A 15455-nucleotide genomic window follows, 5' to 3' on the forward strand; every position below is an offset into this window, starting at 1 on the left:
TTAAATGATTGATAATTCCAAATGTTGTCCAGATTGGAAGCAAACAGGATCTGGTACATTGCTACCAGTTTAGGTGAGTTTAGGTGAGTGCAGCCTCTTTTGGAGAGCAATTTGTCCATAACTAGCCAAATTAGAGTTGCATTATTTTCTAAAACCAGAAACTCTACATATAAACATGTACCACAGAAAGAAGGAGATAAACAAAGATGTTCATTGTAACATTTCACATTTTTAAAACATTGAAAGAAATGAAAATGTTAATTATTCAAATATAGAGGAATGGTGTATAATCAATATGGTATATATATAATATGATAGTTAAAATTAATAAACTAGTTTTGTGTGTAACAACATGGAGCTATTGCAAAAACATGAGAGAAAATAACCAATTATAAAATATATAATATTATTTATGAAATTATATGACATATAAGACTACATAATTATATGTGTATAAAATATAACTATATCTGCATAAAAATGATATCTTAATTTTTTAATGTGGGTGATGTCTGAAAAAGGAATGAGGGGCAAAGCACGAGGGAGTAGGAGCTTAGGAATGGCTGTAACATATTTTTCCCTTAAAATAAAGATAGCTAAGGAAAAGATGGCAACAGATTAGAAACTGTGGTTCACATGATTTTTACCATGTAGTCCATTAAAGAACATTAAAAAGCTTATTATTTGTAATAAAACAATGTGACATCATCATCTTCTTTATTATAATTGGATCTATTTTGTTTAAGCAGTTGTTAGATTCTGCTTAATAAATATTGGTTTTCCTCCTCAAAGATGATAGTGGAACAGCTTTCAAAATCATTGATTTTAAATTAGTGACAAAGTGGAAACTATTTTTAAAGTATTTTAGCCAATCCACCTATCCTGAGTACTAGCAGTTTCATCAATGAAAGTTCACCTTTAACTTTCAATATTCTATGGATTAAGAGAATTAAAACACTTGCTTTGGTACTTCTGGAATGTAGTCTTTTGAGAAAATGCTTATTAACCTACCCTGAATGTACATTACTAATTGAGCAATTTCCATCGCTTAGTATAAACGAAATAACTAATACACTCATTCATTTTTTAATGCTTATCCCAATGTATTTTAAAATACATGTGACACCAACTGTATATTTAGTATTTATATGAAGTGTTGATATTAATTTTATAACTAATAAAAGGAAAATTTAAGAAAGAAAAATAATTAGTGAATTTCAAAAACGCATGCTAGGTTGAAGAAGAGAGTGCTCAAAATAAGTCAATGAACTAAAGTTAGATGAAACAAGGGTGAGAATCACGTATTTACCCTATTTCTAGAAAACTTGCATGTAATAAGAATATAAAACCAAATACAGAACAGTATTAGCTCATGCCCTCCAAGAATGTAAGCATACACATAATTTTTAACTAGAGTGCCTCTGCAACAAAAATTGAATTATATCTAATTTTCTTTTTTTTTTTTTTTTTTTTTTTATTATACTTTAAGTTCTAGGGTACATGTGCATGACGTTTATATCATGTATAACTCCCCAATGCAATCCCTCCCTCCTCCCCCCTCCCCATGATAGGCCCCAGTGTGTGATGTTCCCCTTCCCGAGTCCAAGTGATCTCATTGTTCAGTTCCCACCTATGAGTGAGAACATGCGGTGTTGGTTTTCTCTTCTTGTGATAGTTTGCTAAGAATGATGGTTTCCAGCTGCATCCATGTCCCTACAAAGGACGCAAACTCATCCTTTTTGATGGCTGCATAGTATTCCATGGTGTATATGTGCCACATTTTCTTAATCCAGTCTGTCACAGATGGACATTTGGGTTGATTCCAAGTCTTTGCTATTGTGAATAGTGCCGCAATAAACAAACGTGTGCATGTGTCTTTGTAGTAGAGTAATTTATAATCCTTTGGGTATATACCCAGTAGTGGGATGGCTGGGTCATATGGTACATCTAGTTCTAGATCCTTGAGGAATCGCCATACTGTTTTCCATAATGGTTGAACTAGTTTACAATCCCACCAACAGTGTAAAAGTGTTCCTATTTCTCCACATCCTCTCCAACACCTGTTGTTTCCTGACTTCTTAATGATTGCCATTCTAACTGGTGTGAGATGGTATCTCATTGTGGTTTTGATTTGCATTTCTCTGATGGCCAGTGATGATGAGCATTTTTTCATGTGTCTGTTGGCTGTATGGATGTCTTCTTTTGAGAAATGTCTGTTCATATCCTTTCCCCACTTTTTGATGGGGTTGTTTGCTTTTTTCTTGTATATTTGTTTGAGTTCTTGGTAGATTCTGGATATTAGCCCTTTGTCAGATGAGTAGGTTGCAAAAATTTTTTCCCATTCTGTAGGTTGCCTGTTCACTCTGATGGTAGTTTCTTTGGCTGTGCAAAAGCTCTTTAGTTTAATTAGATCCCATGTGTCAATTTTTGCTTTTGCTGCCGTTGCTTTTGGTGTTTTAGACATGAAGTCCTTGCCCATGCCTATGTCCTGAATGGTACTACCTAGATTTTCTTCTAGGGTTTTTATGGTATTAGGTCTAACATTTAAGTCTCTAATCCATCTTGAATTAATTTTCGTATAAGGGGTAAGGAAAGGATCCAGTTTCAGCTTTCTACTTATGGCTAGCCAATTTTCCCAGCACCATTTATTAAATAGGGAATCCTTTCCCCATTTCTTGTTTCTCTCAGGTTTGTCAAAGATCAGATGGCTGTAGATGTGTGGTATTATTTCTGAGGACTCTGTTCTGTTCCATTGGTCTATATCTCTGTTGTGGTACCAGTACCATGCTGTTTTGGTTACTGTAGCCTTGTAGTATAGTTGAAGTCAGGTAGCGTGACGCCTCCAGCTTTGTCCTTTTGACTTAGGATTGTCTTGGCAATGCGGGCTCTTTTTTGGTTCCATATGAACTTTAAAGCCGTTTTTTCCAATTCTGTGAAGAAAGTCATTGGTAGCTTGATGGGGATGGCATTGAATCTATAAATCACCTTGGGCAGTATGGCCATTTTCACGATATTGATTCTTCCTATCCATGAGCATGGTATGTTCTTCCATTTGTTTGTGTCCTCTTTGATTTCACTGAGCAGTGGTTTGTAGTTCTCCTTGAAGAGGTCCTTTACATCCCTTGTAAGCTGGATTCCTAGGTATTTTATTCTCTTTGAAGCAATTGTGAATGGAAGTTGATTCCTGATTTGGCTCTCTGCTTGTCTGTTACTGGTGTATAAGAATGCTTGTGATTTTTGCACATTAATTTTGTATCCTGAGACTTTGCTGAAGTTGCTTATCAGCTTAAGGAGATTTTGGGCTGAGACAATGGGGTTTTCTAAATATACAATCATGTCATCTGCAAACAGGGACAATTTGACTTCTTCTTTTCCTAACTGGATACCCTTGATTTCTTTCTCTTGCCTGATTGCCCTAGCCAGAACTTCCAACACTATGTTGAATAGGAGTGGTGAGAGAGGGCATCCCTGTCTTGTGCCAGTTTTCAAAGGGAATTTTTCCAGTTTTTGCCCATTCACTATGATATTAGCTGTGGGTTTGTCATAAATAGCTCTTATTATTTTGAGATACATTCCATCAATACCAAATTTATAAAGTCCAGAGACAGATAAAACCACAAAGATGGGGAAGAAGCAGGGCAGAAAAGCTGGAAATTCAAAAAATAAGAGTGCATCTCCCCCTGCAAAGGAGCGCAGCCCATCGCCAGCAACGGATCAAAGCTGGTCAGAGAATGACTTTGACGAGATGAGAGAAGAAGGCTTCACTCCATCAAACCTCTCAGAGCTAAGGAGGAATTACGTACCCAGCGCAAAGAAACTAAAAATCTTGAAAAAAAAGTGGAAGAATTGACAGCTAGATTAATTAATGCAGAGAAGATCATAAACGAAATGACAGAGATGAAAACCATGACACGAGAAATACGTGACAAATGCACAAGCTTCAGTAACCGACTCGATCAACTGGAAGAAAGAGTATCAGCGATTGAGGATCAAATGAATGAAATGAAGCGAGAAGAGAAACCAAAAGAAAAAAGAAGAAAAAGAAATGAACAAAGCCTGCAAGAAGTATGGGATTATGTAAAAAGACCAAATCTACGTCTGATTGGGGTGCCTGAAAGTGAGGGGGAAAATGGAACCAAGTTGGAAAACACTCTTCAGGATATCATCCAGGAGAACTTCCCCAACCTAGTAGGGCAGGCCAACATTCAAATTCAGGAAATACAGAGAACGCCACAAAGATACTCCTCCAGAAGAGCAACTCCAAGACACATAATTGCCAGATTCACCAAAGTTGAAATGAAGGAAAAAATCTTAAGGGCAGCCAGAGAGAAAGGTCAGGTTACCCACAAAGGGAAGCCCATCAGAATAACAGCAGACCTCTCGGCAGAAACTCTACAAGCCAGAAGAGAGTGGGGGCCAATATTCAACGTTCTTAAAGAATTTTCAACCCAGAATTTCATATCCAGCCAAACTAAGCTTCATCAGTGAAGGAGAAATAAAATCCTTTACAGATAAGCAAATGCTTAGAGATTTTGTCACCACCAGGCCTGCCTTACAAGAGACCCTGAAGGAAGCCCTAAACATGGAAAGGAACAAGCGGTACCAGCCATTGCAAAAACATGCCAAAATCTAATTTTCTAAATATCAAATTATATGAAGTTTCAAGGACCAGATTAAAGGACAATAGTAAAGGAACTAACAGTTCTATCTTGTGCTTTAAGATAGAACAGTGTAAATCATTGCTTTTGATAAGAAGTTGAAGGAAAGGTACATTTTGTTTGTTGTTTTGTTTCCTACATGGTACAGATCAGAGAGTAAGCATGCAAATTTGGAGGCATCCACAACTCTGGCATTTAATAGTTGTATGGCATTGGATAATTTACTTCTCTTCTCTTTGTCTTCTTCTTCTTCTTCTTTTTTTTAATCTGTAAATGTAGCTACTAATAGTGCTTATTGTGAGAATTAAATGAGCTATTTAATGTAAAAATCTTAGAACATCATCTTGCACACAGTAAATGCTTAATAAATGTTTTCTACAACATTATTCCTATTAGTGTTATCTCTAAAATAATGGCAAAATAATGGGGCTAATTACTCTTAATTATTGTAGGGAGTCATGCCCATCCACAGTGATCATCATGAAAGTTTCTCACTGATAGCCAACTCTTCTGCCATTATAGGTTCCACTGTGGTTGGATGAGCAAAGGTAACTAGATCCAGCCAATGCAGTCGCTGTAAAAGTTGAGTCGATTTCTGGTGTAGCACACTCCAGAGTTTCCTTTGATTGTTGTAGTGACTAGAAGCATCAGTATGCTAGGGTTTCCACAACAAAATACCATAGACTGCATGGCTTACACAACAGAAATGTCTCTCTCTGAGTTCTGGAAGCTGGAAGTCCCAGGTTAAGGTCCTGTGGGATTCAGGTTTTGGTGCAGGCTCACTTTCTGACTTGCAAGTGGCTGCCTTCTCAATGTCCTCATCTGGCTTTCCTCTGAGTATATTTATAAAACAATGAATCATATCAGATTAGGGTCCCATGCTTATGACCACAGTTAATGTTAGTAACACCCTAAATAATCTATCTCCAAATGGAGGCATACCTCAGAGATACTGTGGGTTTGGTTCCAGACCACCGCAATAAAGAGGATATCAGAATAAAGTGAGTCAAACAGTTTTTTTTTGTTTTTTGTTTTTTTTTTTTTGGTTTTCTAGTGCATACAAAAATTATTTACACTTTACCATGGTTTTAATGTGTGCAATAGCATTACACCTAAAATAGTAATGTACATACCTTAACTGAAAACACTTTATTGCTAAAACAAACAAACAAACCCTAGCAATCACCTGAGCCTTCAGTGTTGTAAGATGTTGCTAGTAGAGGGTCTTGCCTCCATGTTGGTGGCTGCTGACTGATCAGGGAGGTGGTTACTTAAGGTTGAGGTGACTGTGGTAATTTCTTAAAATTAGACAATAATGATGTTTGCTGCATCTATTGACTCTTCTTTTCATGAAAGAGTTCCCTGTAGTCTGTGATGCTATTTGATAGCATTTTATCCATAGTAAAACTTCTTTCAGAATTGGAATCAATCTTCTCAAACCCTGCTGCTTGCTGCTTTATTAACCAAGTTTATGTAATAGTCTAAATGCATTGTTGTCACTTCAACAATATTCACAACATGTTTTCCAAGAGTAGGTTCCATCTCAATAAGTCACATTTTTGGTCACTTAGATGAAGCAATTTCTCATCCATTCAAGTTTTATCATGTGATTGCAGCAATTCTATAACACCTTCAGGGTCCATTTCTAATTCTAATTCTCTTGCTATTTCTATCACATCCTCACTGAATTCCTTCACGGAAGTCTTGAAACCTTCAAATTTATTCATGATGGTTGGGATTAACTTCTTAAAAATTCCTGTTACTGTCAATATTTTGACACCCTCCCATGAATCATGAATGTTCTGAATCACATATAGAATGGTGAATTTTTTCCAGAAGATTTTTCACTAACTTTGCCAACATCCATCAAATGTATCACTATGTATGGCAGTCTTTGAAATGTATTTCATAAATAATGAGACTTGAAAGTCAAAATGACTGCTTGATCCATGGGCTGCAGATTGGATGTTGTGTTGCAGGGATATAGCACTGTTAATCTCCTTGCACATCTCCATCAGAGCTCTGGTGTGACCAGGGGCATTTTCAATGAGCAGTAATATTTTGACAGAAATCTTTTTTGCCTGAGCAGTAGTTCTCAAAATTGAGCTTAAAATATCCACTAAATTATGCTGTAAGTAGATGTGCTGTCATCAGGCTTTGTTGTCTCATTTATATAGCACAAGCAGAGCAGATTTAGCATAACTCTTAATGGTCCCAGGGCTTTAGAAATGGTAAATAAGCCTTGGTTTCAGCTTCAAGTCAGCAGCTGCCTTAGCCCCTAGCAAGAGAGCTCACCTGTCCTTTGAAGCTTTGAAGCCAGGGATTAATTTATCTCTAGCTATGAAAGTCCTAGATGGCATCTACTTCCAATATAAGGCTCTTTTGTCTACATTAAAAATCTGTCATCGAGTGTAGCTACTTTCACCAATTATCTTAGCTAGATAGTCTGGATAACTTGCTGCAGCTTCTCCATCAGTACTTGATACTTTGCCTTGCACTTTTATGTTGTAGAGGTAGTTTATTTCCTTAAACTTTGTGAACAAACCTCAACTAGCTTTAAACTTCTCTTCTGCAGCTTTTATACCTCTCTTAGCTTTTGTAGACTTGAAGAGAGTTAGGCCTTGTTCTAGATTATGCTTTTGCTTAAGGGAATGTTGTGGTTAGTTTTGATCTTCCATCCACAACGCTAAAACTGTTTTCATATCAGCAATAAGGCTGTTTCACATTCTTATTATTCATGTCTTCACTGGAGTAGCACTTCGAATTTCCTTCAAGAAATTTCCATTGCATTCATAACATAGCTAACTAGCCTAAGAGGCCTAGCTTTCAGGCTATGTCAGCTTTCAATGTGCCTCCGTTAAAACATTTAATCACTTCTAGCTTTTGATTAAAAGTGAGACACTACACTCTTTATTTCACTTGAACACTGAGAAGCCATTATAGGGTTATTAATTGACCCAACTGCAATATTGTTGTATTGCAAGGAATAGGGAGGCCTAAGCAGAAAGAGAAAGATAGGAAACCTCCAGTCAGTGGAGCAGTGAGAGCACATACAACATTTATTGATGAAGCTTGTCATCTTATGTGGCACCCCAAAACAAGTACAATAGTAACATCAAAGATTACTGATCACAGGCTACTATTACAGATACAATAATAATATAAAAATGTTAAATACTGTGAGAGTTACCAAAATGTGACACAAAGACACAAAGTGAGACATGCTGGTAAAAAATGTACCTTGTAGACTTGTTCAACCCAGGGTTGTCACAAACCCTTAATTTGTGAAAAAAGCAGTGTCTGTAAAGTTTAGTAAGGCAAACATAATAAAATGATGTATGCTAGTGTCTGGTAAGAACCATATAGTAATTCTTACCCTTTTCACATATATTTATTTTCTTCTGTACCTTTAGAGTTTTCTCTTTGTTGTGTTCAGCAAGTTAAGCATGAGATATTAGGGTGTGTACACATGTTTGCCCATGTGCACGCTCATGTGTGTTTTATTCTGCTTAGTGATCTTTGAGTTTCATTTGTCCATTGTGTGTTATTTGTCATTGCTTTGGGGAAATTCTCAACCCTTATTTTCCTTAGTATTTATTCTGACATTTTCTCCCTCTCTTCTTCTGGGGTTCCAAGTAGATATACAATAGACTCCTTGATGTTGTCCTAAAACTCGTAAATGCTCAGTGTTGTTTTTATCTTACTTTTCTGTCCCTTTGTACTTCATCTTGTAAAATTTCTATTAATCTGTTCGAGGTCACTGATTAATTTCTTGGTTGTGCTGAGTCCACTGATGAACCCATGATAACATTCTTTATCGATGTTACTATGTTTTTATTTCCTGACATTTCCATCTGATTCTTTCTCATAGTTTCCATCGCTCTCCTGAAATTGCCCATCTGATCTTGGATGTTGCCCACCTTTCCATTGGACCCCTCAGCATATTGATCATAATTATTTTAAATGCTATGAGTCTAAAATCTATATCATATTTGCATCTGATCCTCTTAATTGCTTTGTATTTGAAAGTGAGGGGTTTTTTTGTCTTTTCATATGCCTTGGGTTTTATTTTTTTTAATAAAAGATGACATGTTTAAGATAGTAGAGACTGAAGTAAATAATTTGTGCAAGGAATTGTGCACACTTTTCCTTCTATTGGTCTTTGGTGTGGAGTTTTGTTAATTTTATCAGGTTTTAAGCTGGTTTTGAGGTTGATTAACATTACTATTAACCCCAGGGCACTATGGACTCTAAATTTTTTTTTTTTTTTTTTTGAGACAGAGTCTCGCTCTGTCCCCCAGGCTGGAGTGCAGTGGCCGGATCTCAGTTCACTGCAAGCTCCGCCTCCCGGGTTTACGCCATTCTCCTGCCTCAGCCTCCCGAGTAGCTGGGACTACAGGCGCCCGCCACCTCGCCCGGCTAGTTTTTTGTATTTTTTAGTAGAGACGGAGTTTCACCGTGTTAGCCAGGATGGTCTCGATCTCCTGACCTCGTGATCCGCTTGTCTCGGCCTCCCAAAGTGCTGGGATTACAGGCTTGAGCCACCGCGCCCGGCCTTTTTTTTTTTTTTTTTTTGAGACACAGTGTTGCCCTATCGCCTGGACTGGAGTATAGTGGAACAATCTTGACTCACTGCAACCTCCATCTCCTGGGTTCAAGTGATTCTCCTGCCTCAGCCTCCCAAGTAGCTGGGATTACAGGCGCCCACCACCACATTCAGCTAATTTTTTGTATTTTTAGTAGAGACGATGTTTCACCATGTTGACCAGGCTATTCTCGAACTACTGACCTCATGATTCTCCCACCTCAGCCTCCCAAAGTGCTGGGATTATAGGCATGAGCCACCAAGCCTGGCCAGACTCCTAATTTTACTGACATTAGCATGTGTACAGGGTTGTGTGTGGTAGGAGACAGTGTGCAGAGAGTCTTTCTCAATATAAGTTCTAGGCTTAGATTTAGAACATCTTTTACCTTGTTTCTCAGAGACAGCTTACTTCTTAAAGCTCCCTCATCAGTATTACAGTCTTATTTATATTTGATGTTTGTTAGCAAGGTGATTGAGGTAGTGTTCTGTTCTCTGAAATTCTGATTAAATCTTAGGCAGATAATTTGTCCCTCAGTCTCAGGGATATGACCCTCACAAACATTCTTTCCCCTGTTGTCACTGTAGCTCTGGGCCCAGCCGGCATTCCTGCCCCTCATTCAAAATAGAGGCTTTTTGCTGTTGTTATTTATTTTTCTTTTGCCAGTGCTGTATGGGTGGCAATTTGGTGGCCCTTTCACCTACAGTCTGAAACTTTTATTCCAAAGAGAGGAGAGGAAAGCAGTGTCTGAGCAGTCTCAGGACCCCTCTGCAGCTGCTGCTCCCCTCCCTCAGGTCTGCACCATGGGGTATGTTTTCTTAGGACTTTTCTCTTACATACAAGCTTCTAAAGAGTTTCATAGAGGACACTCTTACAATAGGGCACTAACAACTTTTATATCTGCAATCCCTAGGCACTTCATACTCTCCATACTTGACCTCAATCAATTTGTCAATTAGTCTAGCTGAATTCTTATTGGTGTTTGCCACACATAACCAAGTGTGTACATTCCACCCTTCCCTGTAGGTGTCTGTTTGTCTCCAGATTTTTGTCTAGTTGGTTGCCTTGAGACCACAACTTTCTGATGGATTCAGAAAAATTGCAAACTTGAAGATTTCTATCTTTTGTCTTTTAAGTTTAAGATCGACATTTTCCATCTTCCTTCATCCTTCAGTGGAAACTGGAAGTGCCAATGAGATTCTAATTGCCAAGTTCTTGGTAATTGTCAACTAAATCAGCTACTTTGCCATTGTTATTTCTGGGACATCTTATTTTTTAAATATTTCCTATCAGTTTTATTTGTTGACATTTTCCTCCCTCTGGCCATCTCCTTTGTCTTGATGTCCCTAGAGTTCTGTCATCAGCTCCTTTTCCCTTTCTGTAAATTCGACAGCAATGTCATCTATGCAAATGTATTCAGCTATTATCTTTAATGACATTTAAATCTCTAACTATATCTGACATCATCCTCAAACCTCCTGAACTTCTCTTCCTGGATATCAAAGAAACTCTAAATACAACTAGAAGTAAGCTTATTTTCTGTTCTTGTTGTTGTTCTTCCCCCTGCATATCCTATCTTGGTGAATAGCAGTAAAACTCATCTATTCTAAATGCAAAACCTACGTTTCACCTAAGATTCTTTCCTCCCTTTAACTCCACATATATAAACAGGCCCTAAGTCATCAAACTTCTACTTCATTAACTTCCTTAATCGTATGTCCAACATAAGAAACCTATTGCTACTTTGTTAAAGCAGAGCATTATCATCTTTTACCTAACCAACTGTATAGGGCCCCAACTGGCCTTTCTAATGTTATTTCTGCCACTCTTCCAACATCCTACACAACTTTCTAAAATATTTCTACAATGAAAACTATAAAACATTGGTGAAAAAATTAAAGAGAGCACCAAAAAATGGAAAGATATTCCATGTTTATGGTTTGGAAGTATCTATATTGTTCAATTGTTCCCCAAATAATAATATACATTGTGAATGTATATTCATAATGTAAACCCTATCAAAATACCAATGACATCCTTCACAGAAATAGAAACAATATCCTAAAATTTAAATGCAATCACAAAAGACCCAGAAACCAAAGCAATCTTGAACAAACAGAACCAAACTGAAGACATCACATTATCTGATTCAAATTATACTACAAAGCTATAGTCACAAAAACAGCATACTACTGCCATAAAAACAGATACATAGAGCAATGGGACAGAATAGAGAACTCAGAAATAAATCTGCACATTTATAGTCAACTCACTTTTGACAAAGGTGCCAAGAAGACAATTAAAAAAAGTTCATTTTCTTCAATAAATGGTACTGGGAAGATTGGATATCCATATTCAGAAAAATAAAACTAGACTCATCTGTCTTGCCATACATAAAAATCAAATAAAAATGGATTAAAGATTTAAGTCTAACACCTAAAACTATGAAACTACTAGAAGAAAACATTTGGAAAAAACTTCAGAACATTGTTCTAGACAAAGATTTCTTGAGTAAGATCTCAAAATCACAGGCCATCAAAGAAAAAATGGACAAATGGGATGACATCAAGCAAAAAGCCTTTTGCACAGCAAAGAAAACAATCAACATAGTGAAGCGACAAACCACAGCAAGAGAGAAAATAGCTGTAAACTATCCATCTGGCAAGGAATTAATAAGAACTCAACAGAAAAAACAAAACACATTTCAAATTTCCCAATTAGAAATTAGGAAAATATTGGAATAGATATTTCTCAAAAGAGAACATATACATGGCCAACATTTATATTAAAAATGCTCAAAATTAATCTTTAGAGGAAATAAAAATCAAAACTATATGAGATGTGATTTCACCAGAGTTAAAGTGGCTTTTTTCAAAAAGATAGGCAACAGATGCTGGCAAGGATGTAGGGAAAGGCAAATATTTATACACTGCTGGTGGGAATGTAAACCAGTGCAGCCACTATGAAGAACAGTATGGAAGTTCCTCAGAAAACTAAAAATAGATCAACCATATGTAATCCAGCAATTCTGCTGGTATATTTCCAAAAGAAAGGAAATCAGGATATAGAAGAGAGAGTTGTACTCTTACGTTACTGCAGCACTGTTCACAATAGCCAAAATATACAATCAATCTAAGTGTCCATTAATAGGAGAATGGATTTAAAAATGTGTACATATGCAAAGTGGACTATTATTCAGTCATAAAGGATGAAATCCTTTCATTTGCAGCAATATAGATGTAAGTAGAAGACATTATGTAAAGTGAAATAAGCCAGGGATAGAAAGACAAATATTGCCTGCTCTCACTTATATGTGGGTGCTAAAAAATATTAAACTCATGGAGGTAGAGAATAAATGATGATTATCAGATATTGGGAAGGGTAGTGGGGAGGGGTAAATAAAGAAGAGATTCTTAACAGATAAATAAATAGAGTTATATAGAAGGGATAAAATCTAGTATTCAGTAGTACCATAGGGCAACTATACTTAATAATTTCTTGTATATTCTAAAGAACTAAAAGAGTGGAGTTGGAATGTTCTTAAGGCAAAGAAGTGATAAGTGTTTGAGGTGATGGATATCCTAATTAGTCTATTTTGATCATTACACAGTATGCTTTTATCAAGATAGCACATACATTCCATAAATATATACAATTATTATGTACCCAGAATAATTAGCAATTTAAAAAGTAAATTGGATTTTTTTCTGTTTAAACTTCAGTAGTTCTGTTCTATCTGTGGATAATATACAAGGGTATTAATAGCTTGGTCACTTTTTACCCCCTATTTTTTTTTTTTTTTTTGCCACTCCTCTCACCCTAAACTTTAGGAATGCCAAAATATAAGTTCTTTTATGCTTTTTTTTACTTTTGCTAAAATTATTATATCCTGGTCCTCTGGCAGGCATCTAAAATATGTGAACTTAGCTCAAATGTCACATTCTCTATGAAGCCATTTCAGAGATTTTCTTTCTTTTATAATCCATGTGTGATTTCTATTATAGCATCATTAATACTGCTGGAATTTCCTAATATATATGAAATTTAATAATGCTAGTTACAGGTCAACATAGAGAAGTCACTTCAAATAGTCATTCCTTAAAGTATCATCATACACTTATTAACTAAGACACTAAAAATGGAAACATAGAAAAGATACTATTCATCAATGGTAGACTGGATAAAGATAATGTGGTACATATATACCATAGGATACTATGCAGCCATTAAAAACAAGATCATGTGCTTTGCAGCAACATGAATGGAGTTGGAGGTCATTATGCTAAGCAAACTAACACAGAAACAGAAACCAAATGCCACATGTTCTCATTTATTTGTGGGAGGTAACCATTGAGTCCAAGTGGACAAAAAGAAGGGAACAACAGACACTGGAACCTACTTGAGGGTGGAGTGTGAGAGGAGGGTGAGGACTAAAACACTACCTCATAGGTACTATGCTGATTATCTGGGTAACGAAATAATCTGTATACAAAACCCCCATGAAACACAATTTACGTATGTAACAAACCTGCACATGTACCTTTGAACCTAAAATAAATGTTATTTTAAAAATCTATTAATATAAATAATATCATCAATAGCAGAAAGCAACAAGTGTATCCAAATCTCCCATGTCATGTATATTACCCATTTTCTTTCCTCTTTACACTATGTAGTGTATCATTTGACCCTTTTCAAAACTAAGAACAAAACCTGTCAAAAAGAATACTGTTCACTTGAAGATATGCCAAGCTGTGTTTTTCTCAACAAAATGCTGTAAGATTATTTTTTCCAAAGCCTTCATTTTGACTTTCAGTTTTTCCAAGTCTTTATCTACTTTTATAAACATTTGCACACATTTTACAAACATTGTAAGAATTTATAGAAAATTACAAAGGTCAATAAACAACTCTAGATCGATCAACTTTGCTATTTAATCAATCAATTTATTGAAGAATATTTAGTAAAATACCTTTTATAAAGGCCTGTGACTCTGCAGTACAGTTTGGGGAGTAAAAACCTTAAAAGCTGGATTATTCTGATTTGGAATTTAACCCTCTTGTTATATAAACTTAGATCAATTGCTCAAGTTATCTGAGACTCAGTGTCCTCATCTGTCCAACAGTGTTTATAATAACTACTCACAGGACTGTGAGGATTAAAAATAAGGTAATTTATGCAAAATATGCAAATTCCTGGCCTGTGTTCCTCCTAGCACTTGGTGAAAATTCCTCCATTCTTCTTTATTTGTTAACATTATTACATTACTACATTCACACACACTGTCAGTGAAAATCACTTCTTACAGGCATCATTTCAGGAAGCTGATTATTTGGGACATAAAGGGACTGAGAAGAAAGAGTAGTTTTGTATGCTTTTGTAGATTACCCAGATGACCTATAAAGAGATTTTTGGAAGATCTGTGAAATCCTTTAGCCAAGTTTACTCGGGCAGCAGCAACCCTTGCTGCCTTTGCTCTGAGTCCTTTGACTCCAACTTTGGGGAAGTGAGGAAACATTTTTATTTACCAACGGCTTCCACACTGGAATTCCCTGACCAAGAGACTTAAAAATCCATCAAACTGGCTTTTTCTCCAATGTAAAATAAATGTTGCACCAAAATATTATAACTTCTGATTTCTAAGATTGCTTATAATGAACATTCTCTAGATGTAGAAGCATTAGAAGTTGTAGCTCTATTATTTTTATTGTGGTTTTTAAATAACACAGTCATTCAGATTTGTTAATAATCACTTCAAAAAGTCATTCCTTAAAGTATCATCATACACTTATTAACTAAGACACTAAAAATGGAAACAAATAATATATTAGTAACTACTGCTGTACTAATAACAAACTACATAGTACTAAACAATCAAACACAGTATTTTCTTAAAAATGAGACTAGTATTCAGCATACTGTTCTTTTCCTGTTGTGTCTAATTTTGTTTTGCAAAGTTTAAAATTTGTTAGTGAATATTTCTTGTTCATATGGAACCATCTTTGAATATTATATCACTGCTGCACCTCACTCATGATTTAGTAGACTTATAAATCATTAAAAACACTGATTTAGTTGATGATGCATTTGAGTAATACATCATGAGGAAAAGGTGCTTCAGTGATCTATTACTCTAAAGATAGTGCTGTGTAGAATCAAATCCAGGAACACTTTTAGTTACTGCACAGAATGCTTGCTCTGGAGAAGACTTCAC

The sequence above is a fragment of the Trachypithecus francoisi genome, unplaced genomic scaffold (assembly GCF_009764315.1).
Source record: "Trachypithecus francoisi isolate TF-2019V2 unplaced genomic scaffold, Tfra_2.0 Lachesis_group4, whole genome shotgun sequence".
Taxonomy (NCBI): domain Eukaryota; kingdom Metazoa; phylum Chordata; class Mammalia; order Primates; family Cercopithecidae; genus Trachypithecus; species Trachypithecus francoisi.